The sequence below is a fragment of the Toxorhynchites rutilus genome, chromosome 2 (assembly GCF_029784135.1).
Source record: "Toxorhynchites rutilus septentrionalis strain SRP chromosome 2, ASM2978413v1, whole genome shotgun sequence".
Taxonomy (NCBI): Eukaryota; Metazoa; Arthropoda; class Insecta; order Diptera; family Culicidae; genus Toxorhynchites; species Toxorhynchites rutilus.
The window spans coordinates 151,195,110-151,221,510 of record NC_073745.1 but is presented as its reverse complement, the minus strand read 5'-3'; the positions used below and the strand labels follow the sequence as shown (position 1 = coordinate 151,221,510).

General features: G+C 37.8%; 1 protein-coding gene across 1 annotated transcript in view; it reads right to left on the bottom strand.

The window, feature by feature from the left end:
* The window catches only part of LOC129770874 (protein O-mannosyl-transferase TMTC1-like), a 585,978-nt gene that overhangs the window by 246,178 nt on the left and 313,399 nt on the right, over positions 1–26,401 (bottom strand). The gene's annotated exons all lie outside the window — the stretch shown is intronic.

The following is a 26,401-nucleotide window of genomic DNA, read 5'->3' as shown; positions in this document are numbered from 1 at the left end:
CGTTTGCAGGAAGTATAGAAGCTTAGTTGTTTGTGTTCTATTCCTCAATTGTGACACCAAAGGCAGCACACATAAGCCGTGTAATAAAAAAGCGTAATTTGAAAATAATATAAAAACTTAAATTTAAATTATGTGTCCTTTCACCGAGAAGAATACTCTCTGTGCCAACGACGACAATAACTTCTGCCAAGATCTTTGCCTCCCCCTCGTTGTGACAGATAAGACGACTTTTGCACGCACAAGATTTAAAACACAGGGAGCTGTGGGAACTATAGAAAATCCTGCCCTCCTCAGACTTATGCTGGTGGCGTTCGTTTATTTTCCCATCTCGTTAAAAAATTCCATCCGATCTGGGGGCAGCTCCAACACATTGCCTTTTGCACTGTTCCTTCTGGTTGATTCACTTTGTGTGTGTGTTATGCTGCTGGTTGGATATTTTTCAGAACATTAAGCAAACCTTTCTCGTTGCAGAGACCAGCATGGTAAAAAGCATGAAAGAATAGATGACGGAGCCATTTTAATAAATGCGAAAAGAACTTCTCATCCACTTTTTCTTGGCCCCTTCGCGTGCTGCCGAAACTCTCTTCGAAGGACAACTGAATTCATGAGTCTGGGCAGGCATCGCTCCATTGCTACGACGACCCGAACAAGTTGCCTCTTTCAATGGCGACTCCCATTTACAATTGAGAACATCAGGTTCCGCTCGACCGATGAAAGCAGTGACGCGGGCTCTTTCGCTACCATGATTTTTACAACCACTAGCAGCAGCAGGACACGAAAAAAGGTCACACAAAAAGCTGCTACTTTGAGTAATTTTACTCTTTTGTTCAAACCGGACATTTTTTTTTGACTCTCGTATATGTATGGTACATGCCAGCGAACATTTCGCCAAAAATGGTGCTGTGTTCTGTGCTGAAATAAATGGAGTGTATTCAGAGTTTGCAACATTTTCTTGACAATGATCCAAGAACATTCAAAGGGTAATGCTTTGATGGAAGTGAACATGGAACGATTACGAGTGGTTCTTTCATGAATTCAGTTGAGATTGAAAATGAAGAGTTTCCATTTTTGACACATTGTTTCGACATGATATTGTTGTACGAGCAGTGAACAGTGAATTCGGTAACTGATAATTTGGAAGATTCTTAAGTAGATTATACAGCGTTCGCAGTTGAATCTAATGCGAGATTTTTACAAATTTATTGTACTAAAATGTTTCTATTGTGTCAAAGTGAAAAATATGTAAATAAGTGATTTGACTACTAAGACTACTTTCTGAGGGGTTACGTACAGACTCTCGTCTAGACGAATAAACCAGCAACTATTGAGGCCTTGGAATACAATATTACATGGCTCATTGGTAGCGCAAAAATTAAACCCTTCGCATAAACCACCTCAAGCGTAGTCTCAGCCATGAAATCATCGTCATCGTGAATAACCAATTTCTCGGTTCAAATGAAAATTCAATACACTTTTGCTATTTCTGTATGTTTTATTTTAGAACGAAAAACAATCCTCTCAAGAAATCAGTTTGAAAAAAAGCATTCCAAGTTAAATTATCAGCTGCTCTATATGCAAATAAGTTGAATGCTTGTAGAAGTGATGTGGTAGAAATATACACTTGACAAAAAATAGAGGAACAGAATGCGAGGTCAGAAATTTCAGGTGATTTTTGACATGCTGTATCTTCGTGAAAAATCAACGCGATGGGGTGCGCACCATTTTGAAGCTATATTGGTGTGTGTTGGTGTAGTGGCCAACAATATCGGGAAGAAATTAAAACTCGTTTTTTCTTTATTTTTTCAAGAATATTCTGGACTAACCCAATTTTTTGCCAACCAACTCAACAGCAAATCCAATTAGCTTTATCCATCAGCTTTTATTTGGTTCTAAGAACGTTCCGGTAGGACCTTCCCACACAGAGATATTTCAGTTTGAATAAAAAATTACCCCTTCGTTTTTGATGATGAATAATTCAATAAACAACCATTGCACCGCAAATCGAATGGAAGTTTTGAAAACTCCAATAAATTCTGCACAAAGTTAATTTATTACTTTGACGAAAAAAAAATTATTTAAATTTTTTGCATCGATTTCAAAAAAGTGCCAAAAACAGGATTTTTGTAGTGTTTTACAAAATCCACTGTAGTTCTGCAAATATCGCAGTTAGTTCTAATGATTACAGGCAAGTTTCTAGTGTATTCCCTAAACATCCGTGAACGTTTCATATTGAGACGTTCAGCCGTTTTTTCTAGCCGATAATTCAAAGCTTGGAGTAAATTAGAGGAATATTTAATCGCAATCGTATCAGAAGTACAAAATCCTACGCGACTCTGAACGGAGGATTCATAACTTTCGTTTTCATGCGTTTGTATGTACAGATATTGTAAGGAGTGATGATACTCACACATATTCATACGCATTTCCACACATTGCAAAACATCCAGGTTCTAATACCTAAAAGTTGTAACTTCAAAATGATGTGCCTCCCATCGATATGCGTTGATTTTTCACGAAGATACAGCATGTCAAAAATCACTTAAAATATCCGACTTCACGCTCTATTCCTCTATTTTTTCTGTAGAGTGTATATATTATCTACCGTATTATAGTTACAAAAAGAACGGCAGTTTGTCTGTGTTAGAAAACCTATGCTATTTTTTATAACTAAAATAATCATAACTCGAAATCTGTCTCTGTCTGGTTAAAATATGGTGTTTGATAACGTTGTTGTTATGAATTTTCTAGGAAAAATAAAATTTCAATTTTTCTTATTGTATTTTGTCGTCAGCTATACCCAAACTAGCGTTGGCAGAAATTTTTCATCTTTGGCAGCAATGGTGCCATTCCGTGTGCTAGAGAGTCAAATGCGCAAATAATGAGCTGTTTTAAAAGCTTAAAAATGGTTTGTATGTATGCGAGCAGACATCTCTTTCTGTTTTATTTTCTCATTTCATTTGGGATTGTGCCAAAAAAAAAGTCCATACGACGTCAATGGGGATCGAACCAAAGCCGGCTGGAATGCAAAGCTATTTTACACGACCAAGTTATCCATAATGCTTTAGCAGTTGTTCAGCAAATACGTGATAATATTGCACCAAATTATACAGGGTTTTCCAACTTTAAATTCCGAAAGTAAATTGAAATAAAACACACTTAGAATTCGAATTTCGATGAAACTATTATTTCAAATTAAAGTTTGGTTTATGCCATTATGAAATACAACATCATTCAAATGTCCACCTAGGGCTTCCTCGCACACCTTGATCCGGAACAGGTAATTTTCGATTACTTTTCGGCACATATGGGGCGGTATCTCGGTCATAACTTCACGAATGTTGTCTTTCAAATGTTCAAGAGTTTGCGGAGAGTTGGCATAGACACGGTCTTTCGCATAACCCCACAAAAAAAGTCTAGCGGGTTCAAATCGCATGATCTGGACGGCCAATTGGCATCACCAAAACGCGAAATCATGCGTCCCTCAAATTTCGTTCGCAATATGGCAATGTTCGGTCGTGTTGTGTGGCACGTGGCGCCGTCCTGCTGAAACCACATGTCATCCGTATCCACATCTTCAATTTGTGGCAAAAAAAAATCGGTTAACATGCGGCCATAGCGCTCACCATTCACAGTTACCGTCTCGCCGTCCTCATTTTCAAAGAAATACGGCCCGATGACTCCACCAGACCATAATGCGCACCAAACAGTGACTTTTGGCGGATGCAATGGCCTCTCAACAATCACGTGTGGATTTTCTGAGACCCATATACGGAAATTTTGGGTGTTCACATAGCCACCGAGCTCGAAATGTACCTAGTCGCTGAAGAAAATTTGATGCGAAAATTCAGCATTTTGCTGCTGTTGTTCGTTCACCCAATCGACGTATGCCCGACGCATTCCATGGTCACCACGCTCTAATTTTTGTACCAGTTGGACTTATGTGGATGTAGGTGCAAGTCCAAATGCAAAATTCGCCACAATGATGTGTTTGACAAGCCCAATTGCTGAGCACGCCGTGGAATCCAAACATTCGGGTCATCCTCCACACTGGCAGCAACAGCAGCAATATTTTCGGTCGAACGCACATTACGATGATGCACAGGTTTCACAATATCCGCTACGGATCCAGTTTGTTCGAATTTACGCACTACATTAGCGATTGTGGGCTCTGTAGGCCGTCCATGACGACCAAAATCCGTCCGGAATGCTCGAAAAACATTTGCCGGTTTTTCATCATTTTTATAGTATAATTTAACAAAATTAACACGTTGTGCGATGCTAAAACGATCCAGATTGTAAAATGGCAGACATTCAACTAACGATATGACGCTTTGGTTGACAGCTATGTCAAACGGTTGTTAGCGCAGGGCTGTATACTTTCGGAAGCCCGAAATGGAAAACCCTGTATAATGAAGTTGGAAAGTGTTTTCTAAGAGTAAAAAAGGAGCGCATAAAGGAGAACAATATCTATCTCGGTCTGGGCCGTGTATGTGGTATGTGGAAAGCTTATTTGTCCTTTGTTTCGCTCGCTAGTATTAATCTTATATTGCTGTACCATGTATGTTATACAAATGCTTACCAGTATTTGTGAGTCATGACATTTTCTGTTATATTATGTCTCATTTAATGTCATAAATCGTGATGACAAAACATGAGTTAAAAGATTTTGGGTGTAGATTCAATCTTCCCGTTGAACACGACCATACGTAGAACCTTCTTCTAGCACAGCTTCAGCTTCCAATATCGTTCCCCCTAAAGATCACTAAAGGAGACGGAAACACAAATCGACGACAGATGCAAGGATTTTAAGCTTGATTATTTTTTTGATGGCTAAACGAAATGGTGATAACCACTTCATTCGAAATATAAAATTTCTAACATTTATACACTTGTTAATTATTTACTTACCACTGAGGTTTGCAAATTGCTTTGTAAACAGGCTGATAAACTTACACAAATCTTTATAGAAACTGGTGAGCGCCCGGCAATCCATTTAGTTTTGATTGCGAAGTGAAAGGAGAATAGTCTCGCTCGCTCACTTAGGCACTATGCTCTTATCTCCCAATACCGTTTCTATTCTGTCGGCGGACTGAACGGAGCCTTAAGCGAAAAACGAAGTATCAAAGTCGATACACATTGTATGCAAATGATAATAGGGCTATGGATTCGATAGCGGCTAATATGAAATGTGTGATTTGGGGTAGAGAAAAATTCACCATATCAGAACAAAAAAAATTGTGATGGGTTGTATCTAGGACACGACCGCAGTTTTCGACGTAGAACTACGGAATTATATTATTCAATCCACTTGTTTATCACTTTGGATATTATTTTAGAACGCATAGAAATTTTTGTATTTCTATGTATTTCTATGTAATTTTTGTTTTGTAAACCTGTTTTTGTGCGATGTCTCATTTGTGTGACTGTTTAGGTTCGATTTTATTATTTGTGCGATTAATTTGTGTGATTCAAGACCCGATGTCATAATAAAATCGCACAAAAAGAGACGCACAAACGAGGAATCACGCAAAAAAGGACCACACAAAAACAGGTTTGCCTGTAATATCTTTTTAGCTATTTCATTTTTTATTCTTCAGTAGACTCGAAAGAGTCGAGTAGAGTCGAAAGCTATCAGCACTTCACGTTCATTTGGTTCAACTCGCATCAGACTTTCTCCTTCCACTCAGATATTGATCGCAAACTATGAACCTATATTCCGCTTGAGATGTGATCGAACCCCACAACATGCAACAGTAAGGGTACCCTGCTGGAATTTGAAAGCATACTTTCATGAAATATACGTTTATCAAAATAAATGCAGTGTACATCTATATTCCAAAATTCTGGATATTCTTCCATATCCGCACTAGCACAAAAATTCACGTAAGCTGCTCTTCTTTGTCGTAGCACACCTCGATACAGAGGGCTTCCTCTCCTTGTATCAAGTTGTGTGCATGTGTGTGAAATCAGCATTAGGCATGAATGACATCCGCTCGTTGTGTTATGCTAGTTCACTCGCATCTGTGTTTTCATTCTATTCTATTTTTTGGTTTCGCCTCTAGCCCTGAGAAGGGCCCTTGCGGAAAGAAACACTATTCCATACTCCTTCTTCACTCGACAAGAAAACAATCCTCTCCCGCTCGACGCTCTGCGGCAACTATGTTGTTTCGATGACCACCAAACGAGAAGAGGTGTGACTTCAAGGTAAGGTGAGGTATTGTATTATAGAGGCTTTATTTTTTTTTCAGTTCATTCGTCTCTAGCCTTGAGAAAGGAAAACTTTACTCTACTCCAGCACTACACCTCCGCCCTCTTGCCTTGAAAAAGGCACTCGATCCCTCGCCGTCCAGCTCGTCTAGCAACGATGTTGTCCAGTCGGTGTCCACGCAACGAATGTCGTGACTTCAAATCGCGGATGGCTTATTTCAACCTATTTTGTTGAAAACGGGCAGAGACGAATGTATCAGTTGCTCGTTATTAACAGCTCTGTTCGGGAATGCAATCAAATCGGCAGCACAATTGTATGGGAAAATGAGAATGCTTCCAGTATTCATTAATTTAAACTGTTTAGGCATTAGTGGATTGTACTGTATAGTATATACGAATTTTAGAGAATTTCCAATTCCATTGGTGTGCAAAGTATCAGAATTTGTTCGCTGTGAAAATAGTTATTAACGTTAACTTTATTTCATAAAAACGTGACCTGTTTTCTGATTTGGCACCCTTCCTAAAAGACGTAGTTCTACGTCAAAACCGCATTGTTTGATGAAAGCAACAGTTCTATTTTCTAATGCTCACGAATTCCGCAATCGATTCACTTCCGCGGGTAAGGGAAATCGATCGATGATTCCAATTGTCGGGGAGAGGGGCCTTTATTTGCATGCATTTGTGCTGATCGGAATGTGTTCCCAAACACGGACGCATAATCAAGACGACTGGAGAAATCTTTGTAGCATATACATGCAAGCTGCGAGTATTTTTATACTCGCTTGAATTTGTAGTGAGTAAAATGCTTAAAAAGCCTACCGAATGGTGAAAGAAATGATAGTGACCGCAATCAAGACGCCGAAGGAACACAACGGTTTCGTCCACGATTCTCCACAAGGCCAGACCCCTTAAGGGTCCACCGGAGAGGAGTGGTGCCTCTAAGAAGGCGATCATGAAAGCGTCAGCATCGGAAAAGGTTACCACTTCCGCGAGTTATGGCTGGGCATAGAAGACAGCCGCTTCACAAACACACACCACTGTCCGGTGGATATTATGTCAGAAAGTCTCGTGTATTGTTCTCACGAGAATCAGAATTAATCTTGTATCAACTATCTTCAGTTGCTTCTACAAAACCACGCAAACCCATCGGTTCTTTTCAGAACCACCAACAAGTTCAAGAGTTGAATTTTAAACTCCATAATTATACTCATCCATTCATACACTAACAAAGAAAACTTGAAGAAATCTTTCAAAATATTCATTCATTTATTTATTCATTGAGAATTGTTTCAGATGCAACTTCAAACAAACGATTACCAAGCCAGTGGTAGTCCTTGCGGTTGTATCACAGATATAACCCAATTCTAGTTTTTTCGAACACTTTCGATGAGATTGAGAGGATACTGATATGTCTATAGGATTCATGTTTCTGGACGTCATTCCCTGGGCTGGGAACTGCTTCAACTTATCTGCTTCAATAGATAAACTTTAATGTCCCTGCGCGAACCTTACGAAGCTTTCCCGCCATCAATCTACCATTCCACAGAACTGGTTACGGACAAAATGGCCTATACAACTCATGTTTGAGAGCATTTAACTCAATTTGTTCACGATTTTGGTATGTCTTAAACTACTTTTAAGGCTAGAATTAGAGACATAGTTTAAGTATCAGTCTGTACGATTTTAAATCGAAGACGAGGACAATAAATAAAAAAAGTTAAAAAAAATCCTATATGGGTCACGGCGTTGAAAATTTTCGCGAGATGTTCCATTGCTAGATCAGACAGTTCCTGGGTCGTTCGTCCGTTGATGTGGTCATAACCGGGTAGCTACTTATCTTTGATGTGATTTTTGATAACATGTCTCACCAGTCAATTTTTGATTTTCATTTTGTTGTAGCTTGCAGCATCGGAAAATTCAAGTATTTCTTGATTGGGTGCCGATTGATTTGGAGTGAAGACTTTTTGAAGATGGTTTTCAAAAGTTTCTGCTTTTTCTTCTAGTCCATTTTTCGGAAGCATTCTAATCGGCCTGTAACTGACGTACGATTTAGATTTTTAGTTGCTTTTTTAGTTGATTTAGATGTTTAGTTCTATAGCGAGTAATTAGTTTATTGATTTAGTGACAATTAAGTGAGATAATGAGGAATTTTTCATCTTTCTTGTCTTGTATCAGTTTTCTTACTTTACGTTGTGCCATCGCGAGTTGGTTTTCGGATTCTGGTGACCGTTTGTTATAAAATATGTCTAAATCGCCGCTTTTCTGCAACTGCTGCTTTTATCGCTGCATTCATCATGATTTCACTGAGCTCGTGAACTGTGTCCTCGATCTGATGCTCGTTATCCAGAGGTCGATGAAGAATGTTAGAGGAGGTGTATGTTATGTGTTTTGTCAATTTAGTTGAAAAGTTTGTGAGTATAGATGATTTCTGTTTTACTTTATTTTTTCTATGAAGTTTTCCAGGAGTATTGATGAGTGATCAAATTGTAAGTCCGGATGTAGCTTCGATCGAATTCGTTTACTAATCGCTTTTCGTAACAGTGAAGTATACTGCCGTTCTACGCATAGGTGTCCCATGTTCCAAAATCAGCAACTGAGAAAAACACAATCAGAGTTCTCTAGCATATTTGTCTACCAGAAGCTTTAAGTATTTCAGTTTGGCAATGCAACGGGTTTTTTATAAGCAGTAAACTATTGTTTGATGAAATGTGAAGAGTTCCCCGCACTTGAATAAATCAAGCTTGATTACGGTTCAAAAATACATGGTGATACAGTTATGCCTAGAATATCAACATGGGATAATTGAACTCGATGTTGTTTTTCAAAATAATGGGAACAAACAATAAGTTTTTTGGTGTTTTTCCGAAAGATTAACATTAACAAAACAACAATAACAACTCCCTTATATATATTAAGCTTTATATATATAAGGGAGTGATCTGCAACACTTTATAGAATATAAATCTCATTGTTATTAGGCATTAACTGACCCGGCAAACTTCGTCCCGCCCAAAATTTGTTTTTTCTGATCAATACCTTCAAACATTCACGTTTTCTTACTATGAGCAAGTTCATGGGTCCGTTCGCAGAACTGTTCGTTGATTGATCTTTTAATCGACCCCGTTGAATTTACCTTTTACTATAAAATTCCTAGTATTTCTAATAAAACTCATCATTATAATATCAGATTATTTTCAGACACAATTCTCGTTCTAGATTTTTCAACCACTTGCAAAAAACATTATGTGGCAGCCCCCTTAGAGAGGGGGGTGGAGAGTCTAACCACCATAGAAACATTTATTGCACCCTAAAACCTCAATATGCCCAATTTGGTTTCATTTGTTTGAATAATTCTAGAGTAATGCAGAAATTTGTGTTTCATTTTTGTACGGCAGCATCTTCTCCCCCCCCCCCCTTCTCCCTTAGAGAGGGGGGTGGAGAGTCTAACCACCATAGAAACATTTATTGCACCTTAATACCTCAATATGCCCAATTTGGTTTTATTTGCTTGATTATTTCTCTAGTAATGCAGAAATTTGTGTTTCATTTGTATGGCAGCCCCCCCCCTTAGAGAGGGGGGAGGGGTCTTAAACTATCACGAAAATCTTCCCCGGCCCCAAAAACCCCTACATACCAATTTTCATGTTGATCGGTTCAGTAGTTTCCGAGTCCATAAGAATCAGACAGACAGACAGAAAGACAGACAGACAGACAGACAGACAGACATACAGACAGACAGATTCGCTAACAAGATATAGATTCGCTAACAAGGTGTACACGTGTGCTGTTAAACTTTTTTTATTTGTTTGAGAATTAGTTCGTTCTTTCGAATCAGAAATGAGTGCATTAGCTTTGCTGAAAGCGTGACAATTGATTCATTCATTATGGATTTACAAAAAAAACATGATTGGACGGTTATTCCTAGAATATCAACATGGGACAATTGAGCTTGATGTTGTTTTTTGAAAAGCTGGGAACAAACAATAGGTTTTTTGTGGTTTTCTAGAAGATTGTGCATAAAAACAACGTTTTATGAAGAAAAATGAAAATTGCGAAAAGGTAACATGGGACAACGGTGCGTAGAACGGCAGTATAGCTGGTCCGGAAGTCGTGCAAGATCCTCTGGCCAATTTGTTGGTTCACCGTATCATGCGATACTATAGTCAGACCCGTGATAACGCTGTACAAAATGCGACCACGAGTAGCAGTCAACCTTGATCCCCAAAAAGTGCGTTGAACTTACTAGTGACTTTATATTGGTGCCCTTTGAGTGAAAAGAAGTCTTTCAGTTCCTCCTCCGAGGGGTGGTGGTTTGGCAATGAGTATGGTGCTGTTAGTACTAATTTCTCTGATTTACCCTCAATGCACACAGCCACTGCTTGGATAATCAGAGTACTGTGACAGTCTCATAAATAGTGTTAAGTTTCTCGTTTGGTGAGGACCACAGCCACCCCTGTTGCTAACCCGTGTGGGTTATTTGAGCCGTAGAAATTATATCCTGTGACTCTGATATTATAATGATCCATCATATAAGTTTCGTTGATGAGAAAGACGTCAATGTCGTATTGGTTTTAGAAAAAATTAATTTCATTCAAATGGCTATAAATCCCGTTTACATTCCAATAGCAGGTTTTTTTTATCACTCTAATGATTTGCTTTGGATCATCTTGTGGAAAAGATTATATCCGTAGATCATCAGCTCATCATAATTCATATTTTCATTGACATTCCAACTAATTTGACACAATACAATACTTAAGATCTTTTTCGATAGTTTTTGACACTACGGTTATTGTTTTAATTGTTATGTTTTAATTAAATTGTAAAGTTGCACTTTATTGTGTTTATCCACAAAACTGTGTCTGTGTATTGTCACGAAAAAGCTGTTTGCTTATACGATCGTGTGACACAAGTCTAGAATACTCAGTCTTCCACAACAGTACATTGCTCAGTATCGATTTAACACATTGAAGTTAACTGACTCTGTTAATAAATGTTCATAGTCAGTTGCAAATATGTTGTCCAATGTTGAAGAATACTATCTACAGCAATGAAATAATGTCTGAAGAATGTCTGGTGAGCCAGGTCCTTCTGCCTTTGTAGCGTGGCTGAATATCAAAGACAGTGAGTAAATAAAAAGGTGGAAGAAGATCATCCAAATTCAATGAAGTATTGATCTTTCCAAACTTACGAATGAAATTCCTTCTTGAATTCTTACGAGCCAAGCGTTCTTCTAAACGTTCATTGAGCAGTATATCAATCAAATCGTTTACAACAGATGCTATTCATTTCCAAAATAATAACCAGCACCAAACCGTGAGCTGTTTGACTGTTTCTTCTGTCGAACGGAGTCACACTCAAAGTAACTGCTGCTGGAGGACTGGCTCGATGGAAAAGAGGAAAACGCTCCCCACCACATGCTTCCCGGGGAAATCACGACAGGACGGTAGTTCAACGTAATAGCCGCTTATTCTCCGCATCCCCCTACTTATAACCGGTCGGTTTTGGCGAGCACTTTAATTAGGCACTCAATTAGTCCGTTATCGTTATTGTGTATCGCACTCAGCTGTAATCAAAATCCTATTAACAAACACATTAACGATTTGGAAAAAGGCGGAAAACGAGTGCAAGCCTCCTGCGAATTAATTTCTGTTGTTTGTCCTTGCTTTGGATACTTCCGAAAATGGCTTCCAACTAAAAAGCTTAAACGTTTGTTATTTATTCTTCTATCACCGGTGGGATTGTTAAGCCTGTTGATAAAGAGTATTTGCTTTTTGTCTGGTTTTTTTTTTCTTATTGGACGTAATCATTTTAATATCGGTTCCCTCCAGGATAACCCCCCGAACGAGACTTCGAATGTGACCATTAATGAGTGCAGAGAAGAGAAGTGAAACACACAAACGCTCCCATAATGGAATTCTTACACTCGGGAGACACCAGTTTCGCAGATAAATTTGCCGACCATCACAAAACAAATCTGATCCGTTCACCATCATAATGTTTACCTCAGGGTCAAAATGTCCGACTGAGCAAACACCCAAACATGACCGACACGAGCAGATATTACTTTCACTTCCAATCTCCCCAGAAACGGTCTCCCGGAGTGTGGATGGAGTTTTCTGGACAATTTCCCGTGGTTCCCCTTTTTCTTTAGGCCAGTGACTTTCAGGGACGAACAATGCGGGACAACCACAGGAAATGTTGCGGGCGTTAGTGGGAGGGGAAGAGAATGGGACACCGACGAGGGGTTTAGGGTCAATCGAGATTCACCCCGCAAGAGAGTGCTGACGCATTGGGAGCTAATGGTGATGATAAGTGGAAGATGTTATGCTGCCTGTGCCACAGGAAGTCGACTCTGGCCTCGTTGTGAGCTGTCAGAAATTATTTTCATGAGAGTTTTCTTTCCAATTTCGGGTGTGCAACTTTTTGGCAGCTGGTATTACCTGTTGGAGCGGAAAACTTATGGGAGCAGGCAAACAATGAGCAAAGTTTGACGAGTGCTGTTTTTAAAGTTTGTTCGTTCAGCTTGGGTATGTTTTGTGCGATACCATAAATACCATTCGATTGCAGAAGAAGTGAAAGTTGGTTTGTCCGTCAGCTTTTTGCGTAAGTGTCAGAGCGACTTTAATTAAAATTTCAAATGATATTATTTTCAGCGAGTTTGTCATCACGATTCTTTTCCTTCCTGCCACATTCATCTTAATGGCGTATATAACAGTCAGATACAGAACGCGACCTAGTTCACGAAGCAGTTGCGCCATTTTGTGTGAATGAGGGAAGAAATTTGCATCGAGAATAAAACATTTCATCGCTCCAAAACTCGAGAACTCGCGAGCGAATGATTCTGCGATGATGGAAAACCGGAGTTGTGTGTTGTAGCTTTTCATTTCCCATACGTGAATGAGTGATATGTGAAACCAATTTTCATCATTAATTCTCCGGAATTTGCCCGGAATAGGGGCGGCAGGGGACGTGAATAAAATAACGCTGTTTGCTACAACGATATGTAATCGAACGACTGTGCCACATGTGCACATTGCGATGCTCTGAAATTCGTTACCAGGTTTCGGGTAGCAATTGATCGAAACTTATTACGAAATTTCCCGCGCATCTGCATTATACATGTACTTTTTGGAATGTCGATATTCCAAGTCTTTCCCGGAAGCGAGATTGTTTATTCCGGAAGCAGTCGTTCCGATGATGCGGGTTCCGGTGACTTTCGGTGAAAACCTTCGCTGTGACAAAGGCTGCGTATTATTCGGGCCAAACCGATACATGAAAAGGCGACAAGCACAATATCTAATGCAGCTGAGATAGCGTTGCAATGGATCAGCTCGTTTTCCGCAGGTGGATCGCATGAGCCTCAATTAAAATATGCCCAAAATAAGCCGACTGCATGGAATCGGTCTTTCGGCAGTGAAAGATATCCGTGGTATTCGCATCGCAAATTGGGATTGTCGATGCAAAGTCTAGCGGTAGCATTGCGAGAGATGTTCCATTTAACTGTTTACGATTGCCATCGTTTCGAAATGGATTTTGCCCAATGGGTACAGGATGATTCACATTTTTTGCAGTACAAAGATATGTAAATAATGTACAGCATTCCTCGTTTCGCGCTGACAGCGGGAGCGAAGAAAATCAGTTTGGTCAATAAAATAATCATTACTTCGCAAACTAGACTGTTCACATAATAGCGTATTTTGAGGGAAAAAATCGATTTTTGACCTTTGAAAATAAACAGACGATCTACAATTTATTTATTGCTCCACATTTAGATCATTCTGTATCAGTGTTTTTTTTTGTTCAATGTTCGACAAACTCCACAAAAAATATCAGTAAACATATTAAATATTACATGTATGACACCAATATATTTTAATAATACTACATCTAATAGAAGAAATATACAACGGTACAATTTAAAATAAACGAGAGACCTTGAATTATGCGGATTTCTTATATTCAAAACGCATTTCTCTACAAAGATTATTTATTGTAAAATGCACTTCCGAGGAAGAAAAGACAACAACTAGCCTCAGAATATTACAAAACAAAAATATTTGTGAATTTTTAAATAAAACCTCGGATTTGTGATACATTCGTTAGTTATCGTTAGTATGTAGGTCGATGAAGTTATGGCGATAAGAGTATTGTTTTGTTTTTTCCAAAAAAATATCTAGACTCACATATGGAAAGGATATTTTTGACCATTTTTTATAAATTTGTTTTACTCGAAAATGGTGTGCTTCGAAAAAGTGCTTCAAAAAAGTGATCTATGGAAGGTTTAAGGAATATAATTGAATTTTCAGAAAAAATATTGATTTTTTTTTAAATCCTACACTGAAGAAAAGCGATTTCAAAAACTAAAAGCCGATTTTCTCAAAATGGTCATCTCAGATTTTGATGATATGGTAGATTCATGGTGGACAAATATGTTCCCTACAGCTCTTCCATACATCGCAACTTGTACATATTTAAGGCAAAAAAGTTTTTCTAAAAAAAACTTTTTCTATATTTTATTGAAATTAAATTAATTTATTTTTTCAGTGCAGAACGCTAAACCAAAATAATAAAAAAAAATGATGATAATAAATATGTCGAATAGGTGTTTTAGAGGTCTTTATTTAAAATCAAATGTAATAAAAATTATGACTTTTTTGACATAAAATTCATTTTTTATTTATTATCTTTATTTTTTTCTTTTATTTATTATTATTCATTTATTATCTGATCTTATACCATGTTCATGTTAACTTATATTTTAAGAGATACAATTATCATATATGTCCTATTTTTTTCGTTTTATCTGACATTTTGAAGATTTTGGAAGCCTTTTAGCTGCGATTTTATTTACATCTACACGAAAAAACTAAAAGTCGATTTTCTCAAAATGGTCATCTCAGAATTTGGTGAAATGGTAGATAAATATGTTCCCAACAACACTTTCATACATCGCAACTTGTACATATTTAAGGCAAAAAAGTTTTTCTAACAAAAACTTTTTCAATGTTTTATCGAAATTAAGTTTATTTCTTTTTTTAGTGCAGAAAGCCAACCCAAAATAATAAAATAAATAATGATAATAAAAATGTTGAATGAGTGTTTTAGAGGTCTTTATTCAAAATTAATTGTAATAAAAATTATGACATTTTTTGACATTAAATTCGTTTTTATTCATCTCATCTTACACCATGTGCATGTTAATTTATATTCTAAGAGATACAATCATAATATCTTTCCTATTTTGAAGATTTTGGGATCATCCACTGAATTTGACAGCCTCTTAGCTGCGATTTTATTTTAATTACAAATTGATAGAATTTTACAGAAAAATCATCGATTTTACTAAAATAATTTTCATGTGCATTTGAGCAGCAGCACACTACAAAAACAAAAACAGAATTTCGCTAGTCTGCATAATTTCAAAAAAGTTTACGGAATAGAAGCAGAATGGCATTTCTTGCCCGAGATTACGGAAACACAATCCAAACAGCGCTAGAGCTTTATGATTGGGCAGTTAAACAAAATGACAAATGTATCACGAAATTGAATTTCTGTTTCGTATTCAAAGAACAGCATACAAAAAAGGCAAGTGAGCTTGAGGAACTGTTCAATCACGCGACAACAATATCGAGAACACAAAAATTTCATTGCTTTATTCCTGTAGATGAAAATAAAATCGCAGCTGAAAGGATTTCAAATTATGCAGATGATCCCGAAATCTTCAAAATGTTATTTTTTTTATTTTTGGTTGGCTTTCTGCTCTGAAAACAGAAATAAACTCAATTTCAATAAAATATTGAAAACGTTTTTATTAGAAAAAGTTTTTTGGCTTAAATATGCAAAAGTTTCGTATGGAAATAGTTGTAAAGGGTGTGTCACATCAAATTGCATCACGGAAAAAACGCTGTAGAAATTCGCCCAGTAGACCGATCCTTTTGAAAATTTTAGACAGTAAAATAAAAACTATTAAACAACTTTTGGCATTTTCTTTTTATTCATACTTCGAGCCCAACCCCGTATGCTCGCACCTTCCTCTTTACCCCGTCCATAAGGTTCTGTACAACGTCAGGTTGTAGTTTTTTTTTAACAGAAATCCATTTTCTCTTGAAGTCCGCCTCCGATTTGACTACTTTTGGGTTCTTCCGGAGGGTCTGCTTCATAATCGCCCAATATTTCTCTATTGGGCGAAGCTCCGGCGCGTGGGGCGGATTCATTTCCTTTGGCACGAAGGTGACCCCGTTGGCTTCGTACCACTCCAACACGTCCTTTGAATAGTGGCACGAAGCGAGATCCGGCCAGAAGATGGTCGGGCCCTCGTGCTGCTTCAATAGTGGTAGTAAGCGCTTCTGTAGGCACTCCTTAAGGTAAACCTGCCCGTTTACCGTGCCGGTCATCACGAAGGGGGCGCTCCGCTTTCCGCAAGAGCAGATCGCTTGCCACACCATGTTCTTTTTGGCAAACTTGGATAGTTTCTGCTTGCGAATCTCCTCCGGAACGCTGAATTTGTCCTCTGCGGAGAAGAACAACAGGCCCGGCAGCTGACGAAAGTCCGCTTTGACGTAGGTTTCGTCGTCCATTACCAGGCAATGCGGCTTCGTCAGCATTTCGGTGTACAGCTTCCGGGCTCGCGTCTTCCCCACCATGTTTTGCCTTTCGTCGCGGTTAGGAGCCTTCTGAACCTTGTATGTACGCAGGCCCTCCCGCTGCTTGGTCCGCTGGACGAATGAACTTGACAAATTCAACTTATTGGCGACATCCCGGACCGAACTTCTCGGATCACGTCTAAACTGCTTAACTACGCGCTTGTGATCTTTTTCACTGACGGAGCATCCATTTTTGCCGTTCTTCACCTTCCGGTCGATGGTTAGGTTCTCGAAGTATCGTTTTAGTACTCTGCTGACCGTGGATTGGACGATTCCCAGCATCTTACCGATGTCCCGATGTGACAACTCCGGATTCTCGAAATGAGTGCACAGGATTAATTCACGACGCTCTTTTTCGTTCGACGACATTTTTCCAAATTTACGAAAAATTGACAGTGATGCATGGCCAACGTGATCTTTACACTCTTATCTGATTATAAGCGAAAGCTGAAGATATAATTCCTAAAAATTAAATTTCTACAGCGCTTTTTCCGTGATGCAATTTTATGTGACACACCCTTTAGGGCACATATTTCTCTACCATTTATCTACCATGTGATCGTTGTGAAGTGATCGTTGCTGCAAAATAATCTGCCAGTTCCCCTTGAAATTGAAAATTACATTCAAGCGAAAGAGTTTGTATTAATGCTTTCTATTCATATAATACTGTGACCGAATACATTTCGTTTTGTGAAGAATGCGACCAAGAAAGTAACAGCATCGAAAATTGATCCGCTTGAGGCATCAGAGCAGCCGCCACACACACATACACTCTTTTCGTTTGCTGGTTATCAAGCAGAATCCAGAAAGATGTGATCGTTGCTGCAAAAAATCTGCCAGTTCACCTTGGAATTGAAAATAACATTAAAGCGAAAGAGTTTATTTTAATGTTTTCTATCCATATAATACTGCGACCAAATACGTTTGGTTTTGTGATTTGTCAATCAAGTGCAGTTGGCAGGAAAGCTTCTGAAGATAATTCATCCCCATCAGTAGAATATTTTTGTATTGGATGCATAAAACCCTGTGCCTCCAACGTAACGCTCTCGTTTTCGAAGTCCCCCAAATATTCATTTACTCATTTATTCAGAATGGAATCAGATTCAATTTTAAACAAATGATCACTAAATCAACGATAGTCCTACGTCACCCTTGCGGTTATACCATGGATATAACCTACTTCCTGTTTTCGTTATCACATCCACGTTTTTTACTTTGCGCACGTTCATGGTTCCAATAACAGAATTTTTTTTTTATCCAAAATATATATTTTTTATTAAGGCTCATATGGCGTCAACCTGACGGGGCCGGGAGTACAATATTTCGACAATGTTTTCTTACAACTATGTTAGTAATATGTAACCGATTACTCGCGGTTGGCTCGAGGTTAGTATTACAAGTGTTCTCATAATTGGTATGTTGCAGTCTTCGATGCTCTGTACGTGTGCCCGACACGGGATACTTCCTATTGGGATGCAGCTGACCATTAATCAGCAACGCCCCCTAGTCTGTACCCCATATCTAGCGTGGTGCGTCTTTCTCGACTCGAGGAATCCAGGATAGAATGGTCACTAGCCGGCGCAATCATCAGCTCGTGTAGAGTTTTCATGAGCGGTACAACCTTTGGCTCTTGTTGAATGATCAGTGGACTGCACAACCTTCGGCCCGTGCATCTGTAAAGAGTGTGTGTATGTATTGCCGCGACTAAGTAAAAGTTTATCGATCGGATAGGAGGGATATGAAACGGGGACACAACGAAGGAAACATGATTAAACGTTGACATCGGCGCTTCTGAGGAACAGGTATAGATGAAGCAGAAGATCAGGATCACGGCTACCTAAGATATCCCGGACGGGGATATCCGATTGTCTGCCTTGTGCTCTCAGTGCTCTAGAGATCTGAGAGCGAGCAGCATGGAACCGGATACACGACCAGACAACATGCTCGATGTCGTGGTAGCCATCGCCACAATCACAAAGATTGATTGCTGTGAGCCCAATGCGATAGAGATGCGCGGATTGCCTCTATTGAGCTGAGACTGTCTGAAACAATAAAATAGTGGTCGATGGGCAATATTTCAATGATCCCTAATGCGTAATATATCGCACCCAGTTCAGCGACATACACGGAACAAGGATCTTTGAGTTTGAAAGAGGCACAGGAATTTTCATTGAAGATGCCGAAGCCAGTGGACCCGTTTATGAATGAACTGTCAGTAAAGAACATTTTATCAGATCTAACTTTCCCATATTCTGCCGAAAATGTCGGCGGAATAGAATCGGAGCGTAGGTGATCTGGAATCCATGGAGAATTGTTTTCCCATTTTCCTTCATAGTTTTCCGAAAATTTTCAATTGTCATGTTTCGTTGGAACATGGTTGGTTGAAATATGCATAAATATTCCATTATATTTTGCATTGAGTATTTTATCGTATAAATAAACATTTCGCACGAAGTTCCATATGAAAAATCGAGATGGTCATTTTCATTGGCACTCTAAACCATATGTTTTGATTCGTATTCCGAAAAAAGACTAAGTCCCAGAGTGACGACTTTTGACAAAAAAAAATCGAGATGACAGCAGATCTCGACGGTTCAACATTTGGCATAATTTTTTTTAAACCCGATTTCCTTTACTCCTCTCTTGGGTGATTTTTAGATTCAAAGAAAAACTCAAACTTTGACCGCTTTACGCCACTTTCCCTCAAGTCCGACTGAGCTGAAATTTCGCTTAGTGTATTTATTCGAGGTGGTGAATATTTTGTATGGGGTAACTTTTCGAAATTTCAGGGTCGATTTTTTCCCATACATTCATTGGCACCCCAATACAGATGTTTGGTCATAAATAGAAAAAAAGGAATTTTCAAATGGAACATATTTCTATGATTTGAATTTCACTGCGCACAAAGTGAATAGAAAATGGTCAAATCCATGAACTATTCGCTAACAATTCAAAAAATACATATGGTTCATGTTTATTGTGGTGGATATGAAAAAGATATTTTCCAGCTGTGCGAGCTTTGCTCTTCGATTGAAAACTGAAGTTGAAAAATTGTTCACTACGAAAAAAAGACGTTTAAGGCAGCAGTCTAGAAATTTGAAAAAAAAATAAAAATTTGTTTTCTACACATTCTTGAAGTTTAAGCCCCTTCCGAATAGGCTGACCAAACGTACCGTTTTGAACGGGACAGTACCGTTTATCGTCCTTTTTACAGTCCCGTGTATTTATCAATTTGTACCATATTTTCAGTATGAAAAAAAAAAATTCCTTTTTGTGATTTTTAATACTTTGTTATCCAATGAACATCTTTGAACGTTTTTTGGCGGATTGTGGTTCTTTTTTCCATAACATGATAATGTCCTGTTACACCATGCGATTTATTCGAAAACCCATACCTTTAAACTATGATTGCTTTTTATCAGAGATCAGTCAGACCATTCAAACATTTATTGGCATTGTTAAAAGAGGTGATGTATCTTCTTCTGAAGTGTCTGTTTTTTTTTTATCGTTTTAGAATTCTTCAACATAAAAGGGAAGAAGTATTTTTGCCTAGTGAGTTACACAATGTTTTCAAAAGTCTAATTCATTAAGAGGAAATACAGGATACAATCAAAACAGTGGAAGATTTTTACGATACTGCGTTGGAGTACATTAAAAATTGGAAGGCTAGTTTAGAAGAAGCCAAACATTATAAATGGATTGTGTTAAATTTAATTCCTGAATGATCGGAGATTCAAAATAGCATTAGCATAAAACTTCCTGTTCAGACAGCTGAAAATATATTGTTAGATGAGTGGGCAACGATTAAATTAATTATAATTGATGAGACAAAAAGGTGGTTCATAGAGTCTATGTCAGTTGCAAATTGTTGGAAGTAAATATTTTCTGAAATTCCGAACGAATTTCTAGAGTGTAAGGAATTCGTGAAGTTTATCATATTTTGTGTCTGCCTGGCAACACCATACAATATGTGGACAACGGGAAAGTCGGAAGATAGTTGACTACAGAGCTTTGATCTGGAATGTAAGATTTTTTATGATAAAACTGGCAAACGTTGTTCTGCCATAAAAAATATTTCTAGTGATTATGCTGGGTGTTAATTAAAAAATAACTAATGTATTGTAAGTGTATTTAAATGTTTTAACGATCTACACATACGTAAAACGTTCGTTACTCTTGTGTTCATACTTGTGTTTGACATACCAAAGAATAGAGCGCCAAGTCGATGACCACCGACAAAAATTTAAAAAAAAACACAAACCATTCCTTGTATTCTACTCCCGATGTATTTCATTAACGAATCTGACATGTTTGTTATCTTGAACGTTAAATGTAAAGTGAGAAAAATAATATACTTCTGTCGCAAAGTAGACAAAATAAATAAAGAAAATCAATATAAATTTCGTTGTTGCAAATATATTTGTTGTTCTTCATCGAACCACAGAATTCAACATTAATATGATCATTGAATGTTTTGCTCAGCTGAGGCGAGTATGGTACTGTCGAACGATTTTCCACGTCAATGTCTGCTTGTTGATTTTAATTAATGATTGTTCGTCATTATCAGTATTTCTTCGTTGATATATTGGATTTCCAATTAGGCTTGCGGTCGTGTCGTTGGTGAAATCTTTAAGAAATGCATTGTACATTTTCCTTCTGCCATGCAAGGTTATAAAAGATTTGAACCATGCACCATGACCCATGCTTGTGGTAACAATATTGAACAGTAACCCATATTTCGTCAGTAGCAGACCCGAAAGCAATTTTACGTTGTTGAAATTTGAATGAAAATTTTTATTCGATGTTGTATTCAATAAAACATGTTGTATTCAATAGAAGACATAGTCCTGACCCTAACTTAACTATTTTTCTTTAAATCTCCTTGCATTTCAGCCAAAATATTATCCAGAATATAAAATGATTATCAGAGACTATTTTCGTTCAAGATTTTTCCCTACTTGCAGAGAATGTGTTATTCTGTTACGCAGAACACTCAATAGAGCCATCTTTCATTTAAAATGTTTGTTTTAAAAGCGTGTTTATTTTACTCGAAAATTCATAACAATTTACGCTTCAAAGAAATGGAACACGAAGCTCAATGACGTCCATATCGCATTGCGTTTCAAGGTTGCCCGTCAAAATCGAACGGATGGTAGAATGCGATATTGCACTCGATCGGATTTCAGAATACGGGTTAGTAGTTGGTCAATAGACGCATTTGGAATTTTTCAGGAAATTACACTATCGATTTACTCAGGGCGTATTTTGTCGATTATCCAAATTAAAAATGTGCATATGAGGTAATCCTCGCTTTTGCCATCCAGCCGAATGCATCCAGCAAGGTGTGGAACCGAATACATGTAATGTTGTAATTGTTGTTTATTGTTGTTTATTGTTGTTTATTGTTTATATCAACAGACCTCCAAGGTCCCAATGATTTCAACTTAACCTAACTTAAGAATCGCTGCTTCAACATGCTTCTGGAGGAATTGAGATCAAATACGGAAGCAATCGTATTGAAGGTGCGCTGTAGTCCCGTTATTCCGGAATGCATGCCGTAGTTCGATCGCTGAGCTAACATTTGCATGAACGGTGTATTTCTCAGACATCGTGGAGGAACATTGAAGTTCAGTTTTTCCAGGAGTTGCGGGCAATCGATGCGGTTGGTTATGAGATCAGCAACAAACAATGACCTCGCTAGATTTCGTCTGGTATGTAGAGAGCCCAGATGGATCAGCAAACTGCGACTCTCGTAGCTTGGAAGCCGAAGCAGATCACGCCAAGGCAACAGTCGGAGAGCGTATCTAACAAACCGTCGTTGCACTGATTCGATTCGCGTCGCCCCGTTCTGAAAGCACGGATTCCATATGACGCTTCCATACTCCAGGGTTGGACGAACCAGAGCGCAATACAACGATTTGAGACAGTAGACATCGATGAAACTTTTGGAGACTCTAAAGATGAAACCCAAATTTCTCATTTCTCATTCTTCATTTCATTCATGGTTTTGTTTAAACACACGTGCTGTAATATGTTTAATCGTGGCAATAGCAAAGGCTGCGTCGGCGTTAATCATGACAGCGTCTCGCAAGTGAGTGTATTTTCCTCACACCGCTTCTGATTGCCTAGAATCGCAGTCGTTCGTTCTCTACCTCTATATCGTTCGTAAGTCACTCTACGTTGAGATGGTGGTTGAAGATGGTTGAGGAACTTTACAAACATTAGTAACATTGAAGAATAAGATGAAGAGCGTCGTTTGAACGGTGAGTGTTAACGATGAACTCAAGATTATTTCTTCTTCTTCGAATCACAATTTCTCGCGTCGCTTTGCAGTCACCCACCATGACTCCAGCAATGTCTTCAACAACATACGCAGTGAATATGTACACGTGTTCTCCAGTCGGTGTTTTATGAGGATTGATGACAACAACGTGATTGTCACCTTGCAAATCGAGCTCATACATGAAGAATTTCAATAATTTATTATGTTTATCCGGAAAGCCTTCCAGCTCGCCGGCAATACGCATGGCTTTAGCCGAGTTGAGGTTATTGGCGCATGTGAGGATGAAAGTTCGATGAAGTGAGCTTAGTGCCATCTGTCATTTAACAACGTAAATAAATTCGTTCCTTTGAAAAACGAACGACGGGTTAATTATTCGGATATTATTCATACCAAAATACTAAAATCACGATTAAAAATAGGAGATAGGGGTGAAACTTTGAGGTTATATGTACTATTATGCCAAATTCAAGAAATAAATAGAAATAAAAATTATTTAGAATTTTTTTTTCTGCATAGGGTCACTCTAATCGGTATTAAACATATGATAATCGGTACCCTAGCGGTATCATATATAGTTTACGTCCTATTCTCATGCCTACAAAGTTTTTTGTGCAAAATTTCATGAAAATTGGTCGAGCCGTTTCGGAGGAGTTCGACCACGAACATCGTGACACTAGATCATAATCTGCTTTGCCAAATCTCTCCATCATCGAAATATTTCTTCACCGTAGAGAACAAACTAGCATCTAATAATTTTTATTGCTTGGTTTTATTCTAGGTTTCATTCACTCAAAAACATTTTCCCAAATAGATTGGGTATGCAACCTAATTCGTTCCGAATGCTCGAGGTGCTTTAAATAAACGACGGGGAAAGGTAATTTTTGCTGAATTGTGAATTGTAGATATCTGACAGCCAAATATTGTTTGAGTTTGAGTCTTTGAGTTTTGTACAAGTTCAATTTTTACTGCTTGAAAATGTCAAGTTTCGTTGCGGCAAGTTTCGATTTTCTGTTTCCATTGGAAGAAAAGTGCAACTGACACGCATCGAATGCTTGTGGAAGTTTATAATAACTCTGCACCATCAGACAGCTCCTTTAGGGAACGGTTTGGACGATTTAAAAGTGGTGATTTTAGTGTTAAAAACAAAAAGCGTCCGGGCCAACAGAAAAAGTTTGAGGACGATGAATTAGGGACATTACTCGATCAAGATTCGCTTAAACAGAGCTTACAGAATCATCAGATCCGAATCATCGATAAGCTATTTATGAATTAATGAAAGCCGCAGGATACATCCTCGAATGGGATAAAAGGAAGCCTTTCTGCGTCGAATCTTTACCGGAGTCGATAAATATATTGTCGTAGTCCAAAACACAAAAGATGTCCAATCAAGAACATCAACGCCGAAGTTGTATATGCACAGTGCCAAAGTAATGCTCTGTATTTGGTGGGATCAAAATGGTATGATTCACTATGATCTGCTAAAAACATGGTCAAACGATTAATGGAGACATCTACGGGTAACAATTGTTCCGTTTAAAGCGAGCTTTAGCCGAAAAACGTCCTGATTATGTGACCTGAAACGAGTTAATAATATTCCATTTATCCATCTATTTCAACTATTTGGAGAATAGTGGATGGGAAATTCTGCTTCACCCGCTTTATCGCTAAGAGCTTGCCCCTTCTTATTACCATTCGTGTCGATAGATACAGCTTTCAGTGGAATACGCTTCTCTTCAGAATCAAACCAAGTATCAAAAATTGGCGGGATTCATTCTTGGCTTCAAAAGATGCACGCTTCTTTCGCGACGGATTCCGTAAATTGCCAGAAAGATGGCAAAAAGTGGTCGCTAGTGATGAACAATACTTTGAACGATGTATTAATTCTTTTTATTATTCGAATAAATATATTTTTCATGCAAAAAAAGGGACGAATTAAGTTGCAGACCCGATATTATGCCTTTTTGATAATTGTTTTTGTTTGTGGTTCGCGTGTTCCGTTTTTAATCCTGAACTCGTTTTGTGTATTTTCTCGATATTCCAAGTTGATTTTTATATGTCTAAACGGAAGTGTCATTTCACCGAGGATTTGTACCGGAAGTACATTTGTCTCACGGAAAGACGTAATGATTATAAGGCTAAGTGCTGCATATGTGCATTTGGCACCGATACAGGTAAATCTGATTTGGAAAAAAATTTCCAAACTCCGAAACATTGCAAGAATACTCAATTGGAACTCACTTCCAAATCAATGCTTAATTATGTGGTGTAAAAATCACATCGCTCAGAAGATTTGGGCTGCAGAAAGAGTTCTTGACAAATTTCATGCCAATTCAACTGGCCGTTGGCAGCACCATCTCAGATAGCGAAACGTTGTGGAAGTAAACACATGGGTCTTTTAAGCGACTTTGCATACTTGAAATATTCAAAAAAATTATTAGACTGCTTTTTTAAAAGAGCCAAATTTTTTCTCGTGAATCATTACAAAAAAATATAACTCAAAAACTATAACACCTACAAAATTTGGGTCAAAGGATTAATATAGAAAATTGTTTAAATACTCATAAAAAATACCAAAATTTTTTTGAAAAAAAATTTAGTTGAAAAAAAATATTTAAAAAATTCTTTTCATTTTATTTTTCTCAAAAACGTTTTTTTTAAATTCTAAACAATATATGAATAGCCCTTACAATTTCAAACAAGTCGTCCATACATCGCAAGATGGGCACTTCTACAGGGAAAATTTTTTTCTAACAACAACTTTTCTAACAACTCATGTTTTCTTTGAAAAAATACAACTAATCCTAATTTTGTTTAAAGTCAAGATAACGATATAGTAAATTCGAAAAAGTTCTAGATCTTATTAAAATATGAACTTTCGTCGAAGACGTCAACTTTCTATCTTTTATAGTTTCTGGAATAAGGGCATTTTTGTATGGTGACCTCTGAAAAAATTATGTTTTACTCGTTAAATTTTTGTGTGTGATTTCTCGTGTTTGACGTGTTCTTGAAATGTTTCTGAATAGAAAAAAAGTTAGCAGAGTATGTAAATCGTGATAATTCATCCATACAGATGTTACGAATTAAACATTAATAGTAATTTTTCAAAGAAAAACATGAAAATGTTGTTGTTCGAAAAAAAACCCTGTAAAACTGCCCATCTTGCGATGTATTGATGACTTATTGGAAATTGTATGGGCTATTCATATTTTTTTTTTTCATGATTTAAAAAAACATGTTTTCGAGAAAAACGAAAGACCTCTTCCTT